General features: G+C 38.0%; 1 pseudogene; it reads left to right on the forward strand.

Moving 5' to 3' along the window:
* The first annotated feature begins 10,665 nt into the window (after positions 1 to 10,665).
* LOC100367700 (NXPE family member 3-like) lies at positions 10,666 to 14,926 on the forward strand (annotated as a pseudogene).
* The last annotated feature ends 2,269 nt before the right edge of the window (positions 14,927 to 17,195 follow it).

Consider the following 17,195-nt stretch of genomic DNA (forward strand, 5'->3'; position numbering starts at 1 on the left):
TAAGGCCGCTGTGCGCAACCCGAAAGGTGGTGAAACGTCAAAGTAGTATTTCCCTTTCCAAGAATAGCCGAGAAGGTGGTAGTCTCTCGGATCCACGCGAAGTTGACGGTATGCCCTGCATACATGGAGTCAACTGTAGGATATCTGAGCTTATAATCATCCCCGATGTAACTATCCCCTGGGATGCCGTCGTTGACCGAGTAGCCTTCTGGAAAACTCAAGTCCACGACCACGCGACGGGAAGATGAGCCCTTCTTAGCCACGGTCATTAATGGTGAGGTAATGAGCGGGTGTGACAATGGCGGAGTGTCGAACGGTCCAACAGATGCACCGAGAGATAGCTCTGATTCCAGAAAACTGTCCACGTGCTCAGCGAAATGTAAAGCCGAGGTGTGATTTGTTGTGTGCGAAGTAGGAAGAAAGTCGCGTGAGTAGTTGATGGGCCAACCAAATTCTAAGAAGTCGCAGATGTCATCGTCGTAATTGCGTAGTAGATGGCGCCAAGACTGAATGTTCAGACCGGAAGAGACCGGGATGCGACAACCTTGAAAGTTATAAAGGCCTGAAGTGGAGATTCTGCGATGTAAATCAATGTAATGCTGTGCAATACTGCCATCAATGTTAGAAATAATATGATCTGGCGGCACAGAGTTTCTGGGCGACAGTGACAAATGATCAGCTGAAGATGGAGAAGTTGTTGTAGTTGATGATGTCAATGACGAGTGTGTAGCCCTCGACCTGCTTGTGTTGTGATGAAGTGCGGGGACGAAGTTCGTGTCGCTGAGGACCGCCTGCGATGTTGGCGCTTTGATCATGCTTGATGTCAGTGTGGTTGTTGACTGACCGGCGAGAGCAAGGGATTCGAACTTGTTATTATCGATGAAGGCTGTGGTGCTGAGCTTGCGTAATGCTGTGTGCGTAAGTGACAACAGTGATGTAGCTGCTGGTGGCGTAGGTGTGGAGCCCCCTGAGACGCTTGTGATGACTGAAAGTGTTGGGTCAGACCCGGTGATGTTGTTGCTAACCGAATCGAGCGAGATAACACTATCGTCCGGAGATACGTGTATAGGCGTTGATCTAACGGGGAGGTTACAGGTCGTTGACGTGATGTCTGAGGGCTGCGCATGGAGTCACGAGGAGATTGGTTTGTCGCGGTGCAGAGATGACATGGACATGCCTGACTTCTGTTTGCAGTCCTTTTCGCTGTGATTATTAAAGCGATTGCGAGTGACATAGCAATGATTGCAAATGTGTTTAAATTTGCATGGATCAAATGAGCAAGAACCTTTCTCGTTGAAAGCTGTGCACACTAATACGGGCAAACCGTCCGGGTTGGAGGTATTTCTGTTGCCGCTGTTTGTTGTCCATTTCTGGGTGACTGATTTCAACTTGTCGGCTGAGAAATCGAAAAACAGTTCTTTCACGTCTGAGTAATCGCTGTCCCATGTACGTCTGTTATCATCGATTAAACGAGCCACTGCCGCGTGATAGCTCCGGACAATGGGCCATTTGTACAATGGTAGTTTAACAAACAAATCGTGCAGGAGACGTAACCGGCCCTTTTGTTCTGCTTTGGGCATGGATGGATCCTGCAGTAAGAGCGTGTAGCCCTGTAGAAATTGTTCAAGTGATAAGTCGTCGTATTTCAGTTCATGTGAAGAAAAGAATGATGGAACAAACTGTTCTGGAGATTTCAAACCAGGCAACTTTATCCCGGCGTGACGCCCGGGGGAATTAATGAGACTGTCGCGAATAATGTACTCACCCGCTGGTTCTTTGTTCTCAGCCTCGTGTCCTTTGTTCGCTCCAATGGCGTCGAAGTATGGTGACAAATCGTGGTCAACCTGCGATCGGAGATTCGTCATTTTGCGAAGTTCCGCTAGTGAAATGTCAGAGATTTGGTGATCAGAAGGCGATGTGCCCTGTTGGCGCGTGGATGATAGGCCTGTGGTTGGTGGATGTGCGTTCAAGGAACAACTTTTGAATTCCGTTTCTAGCTGGGAGATTTCCGCCAGTAATTTTTGCTTCGCGATTCTCGCCAACAAGGATTGTTTCCGGCGTTGCAAAATAGCTAACTCGGCATGGTCGTCTTCATCCCCGTCTGAAAACTCGTCAAAATATCTATGTGGTTCCGCGTGTGAGACTGTGGGCGAGTGACGTCGGTGCTTCGAGGTGGAAGGGGATGACTTAGGGACGGCAGTTGAGCTGTTCGGTGAACGGCAGTTCTCTTCCTCCGGCGGTGGACCGGTGCAGAATTTTCCGTGCTTGCCCCAGGTGTGAGCTTCCACATCGAGCTTGCAGCCAGAGCATGTTGAGCGCCGCTTACTTCTTGGCATAGCGAGAAAGTAAATTGAAAATAACCCGAACAGAAATGACTGGGCACGAACAGCGTGCGATATAAACAGTGCAAGTAAACAGAACGAAGCGAACTGGCTACAAGAATCATGCGCAGTAGAGGAACTAAACAAACAAACGAAGCTATGCAAATGAAAAGTATGCAAATGAATAATTAACAATTTTGAACTACCTACAAAATACAACGTTTTTGTTCAATAAGATATATTATTATAAAAACATAAGTACATATTACAATAGATGCCGTTAAACATTTTTACCAATGTATTTTTAGGCATTTGGTTATTGTTATGGCAGCCTGTTTACACGCCTTTAACTACCTAATAAGTATGCAAATCACGTTATGTAATTTACCTCTGACGGGATTTATCAACTAATCGAACCGAGCTAAAAGTAAACCATATTGTCCCAGTTAGCGACCTGTAACACGAGCTGTAATAAGTTGCTGAACGCGATTTACATAGGTAGTTGGTAACCTCATTAATGCGCGATTTTATTAGCCGAGAATGCCCACTGATATGAAGGAACACATACTTACATGTCATCGATGTACACAAAGGAAGAACCCCGCTGGTGCCACAACATGTGCTCTGCTTGTTAATATAACAATGAGTCAACCCATGGAGCTGATTTGTTTAGATTACCTAAGTTTATAAGAGTCCAAGGGTGGTTATAAAGATCTGCTTGTAGTATGTAGTTACAATACCAACAACACGCAAAAAAACTGCAAAAGCAACGGCTGAACATCTATGGGAAGGTTTCTTGGTACATTACGGATGTCCTGGTCGATTACATGCAGGCCATGGAAGGATCAAAGATCATAAGTGAACTATGTGAACTGCTTGGCATCCAAAAGTCATGAATATCCCCTATCATCCTCAAGGAAATGGTCAGACAGAGCAGTCCAGCCGAACGTTGCTTAACTTGTGGGGCACTATATTGGAAGGCACACGTCGCCCGCTCACATGACACAACCGGTTTCCCATCCTATAACCCCAGTTTTGAACGCAGAGCTAAGGTCGCGTTGGATGTACGATTTGGGATATCACCAGGGGTTAAGAGTCGTGAGACTCCCACATAATATATAGTAACATTTCAGGAGATGACACATGCTTACGATATTGCCAAAAAATGTATGCTGAGCGAACTGTCATCGACAGTAAACTACGATATGATGCGCGGGTCAGAGATACACTATTGGAGATAGGTGACAGTGTACTTAAGCGCAATGTTGGACTTCAAGGTAAAATAAAAATTGCGGACTGATGGGAAAAGTGTTTCATATGTCTACGTGATTCGATCGGAGGGCACTGGTAAGACTCGGGCTGTACACATGAATCTATTGAAACCATGTTTGGGTCGTAGCTCAACGAATTCCGATGAGGTTAGTGAAATTGTTAAGCCAACGATGCAGAAGAATATTAAGAACAAAGCAGAAAGTGTCGTGCAGTAAGCGACAGATGGGGAAGTGGAGAACAGTAGCAGCATCACCGAAGAAGGTGTGATTACAATGCTAGATCATTGTAAACCAGTGTCTGAACCTTGCAAAACCCTAACACTAGGTGAAAAAAGAAGGATCTAAGTCTGTATGTACGTATGTCTTTGTTTTCTGAATTGCTTCAAGAAAAACAATTTGGAAGTAACGTGTTTTAGTTACTGTCATGCACACCACATGTCTCTATTTCTTGTTGTATTTATAGGTTGCATATATTTATACTATATAAGCATAAAAAGAATTCCACAATCTGGTGCTTAACATAGAACTATTTTCTGAAAGTATTGTTTTGAGCATCTCATTATGCGTTGAATTGCGTCACCATCTATATATGTAACACGCAACGTAATATTACCGTAATTGGTATAGTACAGGTGTGATGGTTCAACTACCAAAATGGCAACAGTAACAGAAAGGCTTCCCTGGCGGCGATGATAAAATACGAATACGGAGCCAACAGATGAGGTTTCAACTGGTACTGGTATTATTATACTCTGCAAACATCAAGTACAATAACGCGGTAAAACTCCACTACTCCAATAACTAGATACTTAAACTCCAATACAATTCATCGAGATCTCCGATCTGATCTCAGTGCTGAACAACTCCCCTATATATACCTGCACTGTCTATAAATAGACCATTACATCAGCATACATAATGAGTCTGGAACTTACTACAAATTTCTAGAATGTTCCATTACCTTCTATTGCCTCCAACAGTGTTCTATTACCTATTCAACCATTTTCTAAAAAATATAGAATATTCCACCCAGACACAGTACGGTTCTAGAACATTCTCAGTGACACGGAAGTAGCAAATAAGTCGTATGCGACAATATAGTATAATGTTTACTCAGACTTTTCACTAAATTTTGTTAATAATGCTTGCATGCATTTGTCAAAAAATGTCCTATAAAACACTTTAATGACACATTTATTTCCCTGTTTAATTTTTATCAAAAAGTGTTTAAATAACTCCCCAAATAACTTTTCTAAAAATTCGAAAACACTACTGTTTTGATAGGGACAAGTGTTATATAATACATATATTAAATTAACAAATTAAACAAATTAAAACGGTGGGTTTTATTGAAAAACATGAAAGTGCTTCCAATATTCACAGTTCAGACAACTACGCCATTGAAAATAGAACGAGTGTAATAAATTCAAATGAACCTTCGGCTTGGATTTGGAGGTTGATAAAGATTATGATAATGTCATTTTGGCTTTCATCCTTTTAGAGGAACATAAAGTGAACATTTAGGATGTACACTGTATGGGGTGGAGTTTTCCCCATTGATCTTAAAACTTTTAGACCTTGTTGCATTTGAGACCTGCAAATTAATTCATTACTGTAAATCACCCGAGATTGAAATAAAAACATGATTCCGCGCCGTTGGTGGCGCTACTCAAATCGAATAATCGCTCCACCATTAATAGTCAAAATGCCTGGCTGCATTGCGGCTGGCAATCACATGCACCCTCTATGGCACGATTATGAATGTGAGATCATGACCCTATCGGGTCAGTCTTTGAAAATGTTGACAGGGGTCATACCACTAATTGGAACTCCATTGACGACAATGTTAACATATGAGGAGATTGCTATATGAAAATGATAAACAAAGTTGAAAACATAGCTCTAAAATGTGAAATCAACATGCCAGTAATCAACTACATGAAAAAAACGCACATGTTGGCCAGCTCAAAACTCTACTGTATTTAGTTTGCATCTAGAGAAATCACTGGAAAAACACCAAGATTAGAACATCCAAATACACACAGAATAAACTCACAGGTACACAGTCGTTAAGTAGTAAACAAAAGACCACATGTCAGTCTCATCTTTGACCCAGATGATGCACGCCAGGGCACACCATCATCATTGGTTTTTGCAAGGCATTTAAATTCAACTGCTTTACGGACGGTGATTGGTTGATTAATTGCATGTGACCTGACAGGGTGTCGGCGACGTTTTTTTGTTCCTTCAAGATCGTTTGGAAGCACCGGACAGGTATGTTATTTTAGTTTGAGAAGAATTGAAATTATGCACGAAACATTCAGATATGATTATTCCGTAATATAAACTTTCAGTGACGTTGTGGGGATCCTAAATCCATAGCGTAGACGCGACAGTTTTGTAATGAGTTGAATACTTTCTGTAGACAAATAAAACTGCTAGAGAGTACAATTATTCTGTCTGCTGGCATAGCAACGCATGGATCAGCACTTGTGTGATTGTTTATTGTACGTCATTTACTTGGAATTTGTATGAATTATGAATATATGTTGGAAGTACATGTATCTAAAGTTTCATATCAGATTCCCGGTGGTTCTGGGAAGATGTTGGTACCATTTTTCTACATTTTCACTGTATCATGGGAAAGGGGTGACTCTGGTATACTTATGCAATTGCCATTGGGAATTTCTATCATATGTTTTGAATTTTGTTTTAGGGAGACGTAGTCTATGATAATATTTCGGGTAAATGGGTTCACCGTGTGAATTTATTATTGGGCTTATATGTGATTCTAGTGATAAATAATATCAACTATAAACTAAAGTGTAAAATGCATGTCAAGTGAACTTGCCACGCTGGGAAATCTAGAGTAGAAGCTATAAAGTAGAAAAATAGTGCAATAGAAGCTACGTCGAAAGTGATAACAAATATATATATATAATATTGGTATCTGAAGTTTGTAAAATATATTTGTACATAATTCATTATATACATACATATATAAATAAGTAATAATCTATATTTATTTACAAATAAGTTTACAATAATTTACTTCAGTATAAACAAACCATTTGTACCACAATTGTATTATGTACATATAATGACGAATCGTGTTTTTATTTCATTTGCTTACATCAATAAATGCAGAATTATTGTAAAAAAAAAACATTTTACTAAATGGCAATTAAAGCCACGTCGTTAACAACTAGCTCAAACATTGTAATCCTTAACAACTTGTAGTAAATTTAAACTGAAAACGAAAAGTGATGATCTGCACAATGAATAAATGCCCAAACTCAGATGTCCAAAATAAATGCTGAATTTTTCGAATATGTATGTATGAATTCCATTCATGTAATCCTCACATCAATTCTAAGCTCAACAATATCAACACTGTCGCCAGCAAACGATAGCAAATGTTAGCAATCACGCAGGTGAAAAAGTGCCTGTAATAGTTGTGGCTAGACTGATATTTAAAGTGAGACCCGGGCTTATGGCGAGCTTACTTTGTAAGCACTGATTGTTCATGCTCTGATAGTTTAAAATAGAATTTATTGTTCTGATAGAATTTTCTCGGATTTGAATGGTCTCAGATTTGAATGGTCTGTGCATTATTGCTAACAAATAATAGCTCTCTAAAGCTGGCAGCACATTGGCAAACCATACCCCCTATTGCGGACGCAATGTAAATTTAGTACCCCCTAGAGCAGACATATTGAAGAAAAAAATTCGTGTTGGACGTGGCAGGAAAGTCCGGTGGGAAAGTTCGGGCGGGCGTTTGGAGCCTGGTCGGGCTACTGCTCCGCTAATTCGGGGCCTAGGGCGGTGTATAGGAATGGTTGTTGCAAGAAGGGGTCTAAGTGCTTTTCGTCATACTGCTGTTATCCCTCGTGTCTTATCCACTTCTAACCAAGTTGTAGGTAAATAAGCTTTCGGTAATAGCAGACCGCAATGTTTATTGATTTACATAACAACTAAGCCACGCTCTCGACACTTGACATCGATTATTCAACTATTGACACAGAGTTTGTAGAGCGGGAGACCGTGACAAATCGTTATTTTTTTACCGATTTTACCCATTTTCACTGGATTGTTCTTGGTGAGACTCTATCGTCGACAAGGATATAGTAGTGGGCACCAAATTATCAATTTTTGAAATGGCTTGGAACCAAAATTTTGATTTTATTGGCGAAAAAGTGTCACAAACATGTTTTTGGCATTTTTCTCCACTTGGTAGTGCGACCTAGGACAACTACTTTTCCCCGCCCTCAAATCTTCTTCGTTCGCGTCAGTGTTTCGAAATATTTACACCGGATATTTGAGGCATGATCTAAAGAAGTGCGTCTAGATTTAGTCACATCTTTTTTTTTGCATGAATAAGAACTACTGAAAAGTGTCAGACATGATTCAATAATTGCACAGGAAATATGATAGGATGACACATGGTAAAGAGATAATACCCGATACAAATTTCTAGACGCACTTTTAAAAAAACAGTTCACACTTCGTTCATTCACACATTTTTGGACGGATATCTCACAGCGTTTTCAAGATATCGCGAGATTATCAATGTTTCGGGGGTTTAGCTAAACACAGTGTCACGTGATCAATTCGGTAACATTGGGCACGCAATATGGTCTGTTGTATTCTCCAATATTCAAGCTTTCAGAATATATATACTTTGTTGGGGTAGCTTTATGCATTGCTCTCCAGGAATTCTTTATGTTCAAACTCCAAATTTCCCTGGTCCCTACCTTAAGTGCACTTATGATCATGTTATTGTCCGAGATACAATCTAAATCGTGATCTAAATATAATCTATACCCCTCGTTTCGGGTGTTTGGATCAAATAAAAATATAACTGATGGAGAGTCGCAACTAATGAATGACAGAGTGGATAGACACGCATGCTAACTAGAAAACTACAGTTTAAAATAATTAACTCTTCACATAGCAATGTGTTTTAGAGTATATTATCTAAGTAGTACCTGCTAAGACATGCGTAAATTCGCAGGTTTGTATTTTGGGCCGAGCCGCATACACTGGACACAGTTTGAAAAAAACACAAGATTGTCTAAAACTGATTCTTTAACAGCTAATTAAATACATGTAGCAACGAATAGTTAGCTTTTTATTGTTATTGCTAACCTAAATAAACTGCATTTTGTTTAATGCTATTCTTGATCATACTGCACTCAATGTTCATACCAACAGTCTTTTGTTTGTTTGTTCACGTCTGTCAATGACATTCATTAGCGTATTTAATATTTGACCTCATTTTTCATTGTTTTTGGGAGAGGAGATTAGTTTTGGACACCACTACCATCGTCAAAATTCAAAATGATTTTACTTGAAAAAATAATTTACGAATGAATGTGGTTCTCTAAAAGTTATTCTGTGAGTGTGGCCTCATAGACCGGTTTGTTTGGCAATATGATATGCCTTCACTGCAGTAGCTATACTGCATTTATAGACATATTTTGAAGAAAAACAGATTATTCACTGAAATGTAATCAGAGCTATATAGAGATGGTATATATTGTTGATGTTGGTATTGCTGTTGTTATTGTTGCTGCAGTTGTATGTTAAAGGCAACCTACTGTGTAGTTCACACTTTGGTATTTTTGGTGGGAGAACCACTATGTAAACTGGACTCTGAGTTGCTAGTACAAATCACGATGCACTATATGATATATCATTAAGTGAATTCAGACTCCTTTTAACAGATAGTTAGGGTACTAAACCAATGCATTGCCAGATATTAAATGTTCAGTAACTAACTTCTTAGAACATAAGCATAAGCATTCAGTAATTTTAATACAAAAAAGTACATTTTTCTTAGTAATAGTGACACCTGTTGTTTAATATGATGGTTCCTAATGGTTGGGCACAGGAGCATAGAAGGTTATGATTAAGATTGTTATCCATAAGAAACATGAAACATCATAATTGGCCTTATAAACAGCCTTTTACTTAATAGTGGGGTGGCCAGAGTTAGCCTGTGCTTATTTTTATTACTTTCTGACCATCGAGTTTGCCATTCACCATGACCATTTCCATATAAACAAAAGCTCCAGCCAATATCAGATTTGACTACTTTTTCTAAGGTGTGGCACTTGGAATCGAGTGTTGTGACATGTGTCAAATGTCCAAATATCTTGGGTAATATGATTGGCTAAATTTCCACTAGCAACAGGTAAACCAATATACCTGTATGTACGCAGCCAGTGAATTTTATGCAAGCCAAAGAAACTTCATCTATTTTTTAAAAACACATATGGACAGAGATTTTTTCTTTGAGCACTAAATGTGACAATTGCCCTACTGTCTGTACTAAATATACCACAACAATCACATAGTGCCCGATGAGGAGCTGGGTAGATAGTGAAGATAACATTGACTGAAGCATTGCAAAGGACTGAAGAGTTAACACCCATGATTTAAAAATGCCTTGATCAATAAGAGTCTAAGTTACAGGGAAACATTATTTTGTTTTTTTCAGTGGACCAATAAATGCATTTGACAGGGAAATATAAAAACTCTACCACAACAGCAATTAAAACAACTTGTTGCATTATAATTATTACTTCCCTATCAAATTAGTGGTTCATGCTTATTTGAATCTGAACATAACAGGCCAATTTTGTCACACCTTGCTAGGCTCAAACTTCCATTCAATCAGAGCTTTCCAAATAAACATGATCCCTGACAAATACTAGAGGGCGCTCTGACCAAAAAATCACCATAATCTTAATTAAATTCTCATCAAAATACCAATATGATAATATTTGCTTATTTAAATGAGCTGCTGGTCTCATCTGCAATTTGCTGAAACACCAATATTGTTTTATAACACGTTGTCCGCGGGATGAATTATTTAAAACTGATTATTATCCAATATTTCATCATCATCATCATCTTCTTTTCATTTTCTTGTTGCAATTTCTTGTTTATATTGAACAATTACATTCATAAGGGGATTACTCTGTATGGCATTTTATGCAGATTTTTTGAATTACTGAGTCCATTTTAAGAAGTATCCCCGTAACACCATTTCCTTTTCAGAGATCAAAATGACAACTAAACGATTCGCTATTTTACTGGCTATACTCATAGTACTTGCTGTTGGAAGTATTCACGTTTTCATGGTAAGGGTTGTAAACATTTCCATTTGTTTGACAATATAAAGAGTACTCCTCAAACCAACACTTATTTTGTTCACAACAATGTAAATGTGAAAGTAAACATTTATAGTGTTATTATGTAATATAAATGTTGATTATGTTGACATTGATTCAACATACTCAAATATACATAGCATTTCTACATTTTGAAATTTAATTATTAATCTGTGACGTCTATAAGTATTGTTCAGTGAAACTACTGTATGTAATATTTGAGATGCGTCTTATGCTAATAAAATAATTATCTCAATACAGATATTTATCTAGTGATCTTATATCTATATATTTGATACATCAATGTCCAACATTCTCGTCATATTATGATAGACATTTGGTAGTGACAGTTTATTAAACAGGTAACGCGCAACTCTGTTTCCATACTTCTTTATTCCAGGATGTATTGCCATGGCAAACAACTATGAAATACTCTAGTTCCGTCATCTCAAAGACAATAGGAAAACATTATTGGTCACATGAGGTACAAGATGCTCAAGACACAATTCAGATTGAAACTCACACTTGGAATGTTTCCGCCGGTTTTATAGGTAGTCGCGGACAAACCAGCGCTCTCAAAACAGAGATAATTTATCTATCTGACGTCAACTCTACTTTCCAGGGCGATATAATTACTTTAAGACTGCATGCACGAGATGACAACGGTAGAAGACGTTATCTTGGTGGTGATTTATGGCGGGCAGCTATCTACAACACGACCAGTAGGTTTGGTTCTATGGGAAAGATTATCGACCATGATAATGGAACATACACAGTGCATTTTTATGCTGGTTTTTCGGGAAAAGTGGTAGTCCAGATTATGTTAGTTTTACAGCGAGAAGCAATCAAACAACAGAAATTAATTTTGTTGCCAATGGAATTTAGAGGATATTGGAAGGGAACTTTTCGGAATGACAATAAAACAGAAAATTCTAATTGTTTTATACAAAGAGAAGGACACTGGAAAGATATGTGTGAATACCCGCATCCTAGAGCTCTGGGAAACACTGTGTTTTTGTGTCGTCCACCTAAATCGCTGGGATGCAACACTCTTATCGGCATATCTGCAACAAGAATTAGAAACAATAAATTGAAAACTAATCAGTTTAAAATGTAGGTATATTTTCATTCATGTGTACTTCTACTTGAATAGAGATAGTATTTCTAGTTATCATAAATCATTGTCGTGTGACATATTGTTTAGGCCATTCGCTTTTCCTTGTAAAATGTATCACTTTGTGTATATCAAGATTTCAAAATGCCGGGAATGTTTTCACGTGGAATAAGTAAACCAGGGATTTGTACTCACATGAAATTATATAGTCTTAAAGGTTCAAAGGAGGTTTATATTACTATTAATACTATAGATATATAGATGGTACACTGACTACACTTAGACATGAATTAAGATCCCCTATTCCTAGACAATAGAGACAAAGCTGTGTGCTATTGCAGATTTAGCTGGAGTTACCGTCAAACGAACGTGTGTAAATGGGCTCATGTGGGTTTAAACAGTGAATATATATTTATATTGATATTTATCATATAGACCAACAAGGAATCAACAATACATTTCGAATATCGTATTTTATAGCATGGTTATTGTTCGTAATGTAACAAGAATACACACATCTTCACATACCAATTATTTGATATTATGTGAAATATTTTTAGAACAATAGAAGAAGTAATTAATATTCAGAAACTCGCGATATGACATATTGAAACTATGAATAAACAATAAATATTAAGAACTATGCTAATCTGATGGTGGGTAATTAAGATAACTGTGTTCAATCAAATCAATTCATTTAATGCGACAATTCAACATTACCATATTAAACCAAATCAATATAATTATATACTATTACGTATTTTAACAGTAACTATTATTCTTTCATAAAGACCCGATGCTCCACGAGTGATTAAGGGATTCAACGATAGATTGCTGATACAGAGTAAGTAGCAATTGCGCATGGAAAAGCTGTATGTACGTGCATCCGTGTATGTGTATGGATGTGTGTGTGTTTGTATAGAGTAGAAGTGGAGCCAGTGGTCCGGATATACACCAACAAAGTGGAACCTTTTGTACAAGTGGAGCCTCAAACATGGAGACTCACAATGTTTCATAATTTATATTAATATTTAATCGAATTTAAGTCAAGTTTGCGAAGCTTAGGTTTAGTAAAGAGGGAAGGTATGGTTCAATTTATACTAATGTTAATATAATTGTATCATACCTTCCCCCGTTACTAAACCTAAGCTTCGCATACATTTCTATGTTAAGTCACGGGATATTCAACTTTTATTTAATTAAACTTAATTAAAACGCAATTCTACGTTGTATTGCATTGTAATTGAGTTTAATTAAACTCCAATTAAAACGCAACCCTATATAGGAACGCGTTTTAATCGAGTTCATATCGCAACTACATTAAAAGTTAATTCAACTATATTAAAAGTTAATCCAATGTGTGGCGTTACTACGGTAACACCTGCGTGTGTGTGCGAGTGGGAGTGTATTTACTTTTAAGCTTGTTTCTGCTTCGAATCTGTAAAATTGGTCTTTCTTCTCTCATCTTGTCTTTATAAATATTTGTGGCTATTACTAGTACTTTGGTTGCTGTAGTTTTTTGCCGTGGATTTCTTTTCAGCCGAACTGCTGTTAAATTAACATTATTTCGAGTTCCTGTAAACATTTGTATGTACCATGATTAAACGATTAAACATGTCATATCTCAGTTGGGCATCAGCATTGTATTCATGCATATGATGCAACACCAAGCCCCATGTACACCGCATCCAATGATTATACAGTATTTTTTCCTAATGTAGTGTCTGTTACCTGAACAAATCAAGTATGTCATAATCCCAACTGTATATACTGTTGTATATCACACTTGTATACTTGACTGAGTCGCCCTGGGTCAAACCATATGTAAAGCCATTCACAAGATTGACACGTGCATGCGTGACGTTGTGGTATTTGCTGTCGTGATAGCACATACACTATCATATCAACATAAACCATTTCTGTTGTTATATATAGAGGATAATTACTACTACCTGACAATTTCATAAACCAGCGTCGTCCTTCCATTGTTAAACTATCACCTTTTTTGGCCATAACACGAATACTACCAATTTTAGCAATTGGTATCCCATATTTCATTATTTAAAATAATTGCAATTCTATTAGGTATATACTTCGAAATGTTCATTTATTTCGAAATGTAAATTTAAATCAGTATTCCTATAATAGTTTGGTTGTAATACAATGTGAATGAATGCAGTTATGCAAGTTTATATTAATATATCATTGCTTATATCATTTACAGGCAGTGTAAAACCTGATGACAATACATATAGTGTACCTCGGTGTGAATCAGACTTACTGGAACCATTAGTTACCGGATACTGGCTTGGTATGAGATGGTACTCCTTGGTCTGTCGAAACAGAGAATGGAACCACGCAAAAGAAGTTCAGAAATGCTTGCAGGACAAAGACGTGTATTTTGTTGGTGACTCCACAACTAGACAGTGGTATCAACAAATGCTGGACATAGCTGGATATCCCATAAATGCCACAGATGATAACTGGAGGAAACGTGTTAACACAATACCTGGTGACTATAATGTTAGTGGGGAAGATGCGTATGACATGATGGTGACCGACTTAAAAAACAACATTAATTTCACTTTTCATCACCATGCACTCTCACTGCACGGATTTGTTCCAATATCCCGTTTTCCATTCTCCATTGACGTTTTAGACCAGCTGACTGCCCCAAAATGCAATTACGTCATTGTTATTAGTCTCTGGGCCCATTTCGACTCTTGGACTACAGATAGTTACACATAGAGGCTCAGCATGATTGCCAAAGGTATACAACGTCTCCGGAAACGCTGTCCAAATACTGTCATTGCCATCAAGGGCTCACATGAAAGAAACGATATGTCGAACTACTGGATACATTACGACATGAACCGCATAATGAAAGACGTATTTAGAGGACATGGGGTATTTTTTATCGATATCTGGGATATGAATTTTGCATTTGTAGCTGCACATCAAGAGAACATGACTATTCACATGCCTATGACATTAATTAAAGAGGAAGTGTACATGTTCTTGTCACATGCTTGTCTAAAATGAACAGGAATCATAAGAGAAAATAAAACCATTATGTTTGTGCTGATGTGTGTGCACTATAGACAATAGTGCAAAAATAGACAATATTGATTTTGTAATATTAAATCATAAATCAGTCAAAATATGTCATGACAGATTATTCTGAGTAACTTGAACGATGACTGAATCGTTTGCATTTCGGACCGTCATTATCTGGGGAAATGACCAGTGCGATTTTGACTATCTTAGCCCAAATGAATCAAGCAAAATTTAAGGTATAGATGCAGGTTCGTGGGCACTCGTAGTGATTTTTTTTCGCATTTCTTACCCAGACAGTCTTGGCTAGATAGTGTTGAAATTTCGGTGCATTGTCAATGTTGGAACATGCCCAAAACTTGGATTTTAAAATATGGGGCACGCGTATGTGATTAAAAGTCCCGAAAGTTTGTTTACGTTGCTCTTTGATTGACAAGTCACTGTTGATGTTATATGCAAATGAGTTGCTGGCCTCAGTTACGGTGCGGCGATGTGTAACTTCCTGTCCGCGACCCTGTTTAACTTACCTCAAGCGCTATCAACTAGTCTTGCAAACTACAAAAAAACAAGACGTAGACGCTTCCAGCATGCAAGCGGAATACAAAAAACATACAGCTGTAAATGATAAGTAAACTTTTTCACCCTTATCTCGCAACATGTCGACAATTTCTAGCCTGGCAGCTTCCAGTGGAGTACTGTTAAATATATTTTTTTCACGCATTTTCTTCTCCGAGGGCATTATAAAACTGACTAATTATACATTTGTCGTTTCGCTGCAAGGATCACCGTGTTGATAGCATTGCGATGTAGTGGATAAACACCATTCAGACCATTGATGTGCTGTCATCGATAACTAACTTTTCAGTGGCAAAATACACAAACGTGAAATGCGCGGTTAATTAAAGATTAAAATACCCCGAAAATTACAGAAACATCGGCAACGAGATGCCGTTTTTAAACACCGCGGAAAAATCACGCACTCTGCGATGCCATCTCAGTTACCTTAATCGGAAACCCCCTTGTCAGCTAGCATGCATCTGTAGCGATGTCGCAAAGTACGTTACGTTGTACGGCCGTGCTCGGCGACCTCTGGTACTATGGCACTCTATGAATGAGGTATTTCCAGAGGTCAGGGTTCGTTTTAATTTTTATCGACCCGTCTCGTCTGCTCGTGGTTGAATGAAACCTGTTTCGATATACAATAGTTGTCCTTCATTTCGACTTTTTCTCACCGGCGTTTGAGCGACTGAGTACAAAAACTGCGAATAGCTGCTGTGTAGCAAAATATTACGACCCATTTTAACCTGGCTGTCTAACTTCGCACGGTCCATTTCACCGGAGATCGTGAAAAACTGCGTCATACAGAGTATTTGTTTAAAGGTTTGAGGAAAGGTAAATTTAGACTCAACCCACCCAATGGGGATCGCTATGTTTATATAACTGTATGAATATCTCACCAGTTTTACGTAATCCATTGTGTCCCTCCCTAAGTGGAAAAGATAACACGACGACATGACAGTTTTCACGCAAGGTTTTTGACTCCGCGGACGATTTTACGTCCGTTTCCCTGGTACTGTAAATATTTTTATTTTATTTTGTTATCTGACGACTGAACATCAGCGAGCGTCGGTGTATGATGGATTGTGGCATATTGTCGTGATGCAATAGCCATTTTTTGGACGATTAACGTCACTTTCTTAAAACGGGCCATTATCTCCGTTCGTGTTTTCTGGTTGGTCAGTGAGATTGAAAATTAATTAGCTCCCACAGTTTTTGTCAGTTTATCTTGACATTTTCACACTTTTTTGACAACGTCTCTACGAACAAAAGGACGTGTGGGCTTATTTTTAAAGCTTTGCATTCTCGGACAATGACATTCGAAGTGTGAAATACTGACCGTGATTGACTATACAGCACACATCTTGCTTGGCAACTTTGTAATAGGAAAACAAAACATACTATATATACGCCTGGACGCCCCTTTATTAATAAACAACTGATAAACCTTGTGTGAAATTTTCACTCAAAATAAACATGAATTGTGCGAGCTATTCAGATTTAAACTTCCATGGTAAACACAAGTGGAGATAATGGTTAATTTGCATAACCATTCACTCAGTAAGAAGTTTGCTAATGCTCATAATTAAAATGGCTGTAACAGTTCCAAATTTAAACCTATTATCGTTTTGTAAAACGTTAAATATAGTGCATAATATGGAGATCCCGTCATTACTTTTTTTACACCATGTTTCCTTTT

This window comes from Saccoglossus kowalevskii, chromosome 5 (assembly GCF_978046115.1).
Source record: "Saccoglossus kowalevskii chromosome 5, keSacKowa6.1, whole genome shotgun sequence".
NCBI classification, from domain to species: domain Eukaryota; kingdom Metazoa; phylum Hemichordata; class Enteropneusta; family Harrimaniidae; genus Saccoglossus; species Saccoglossus kowalevskii.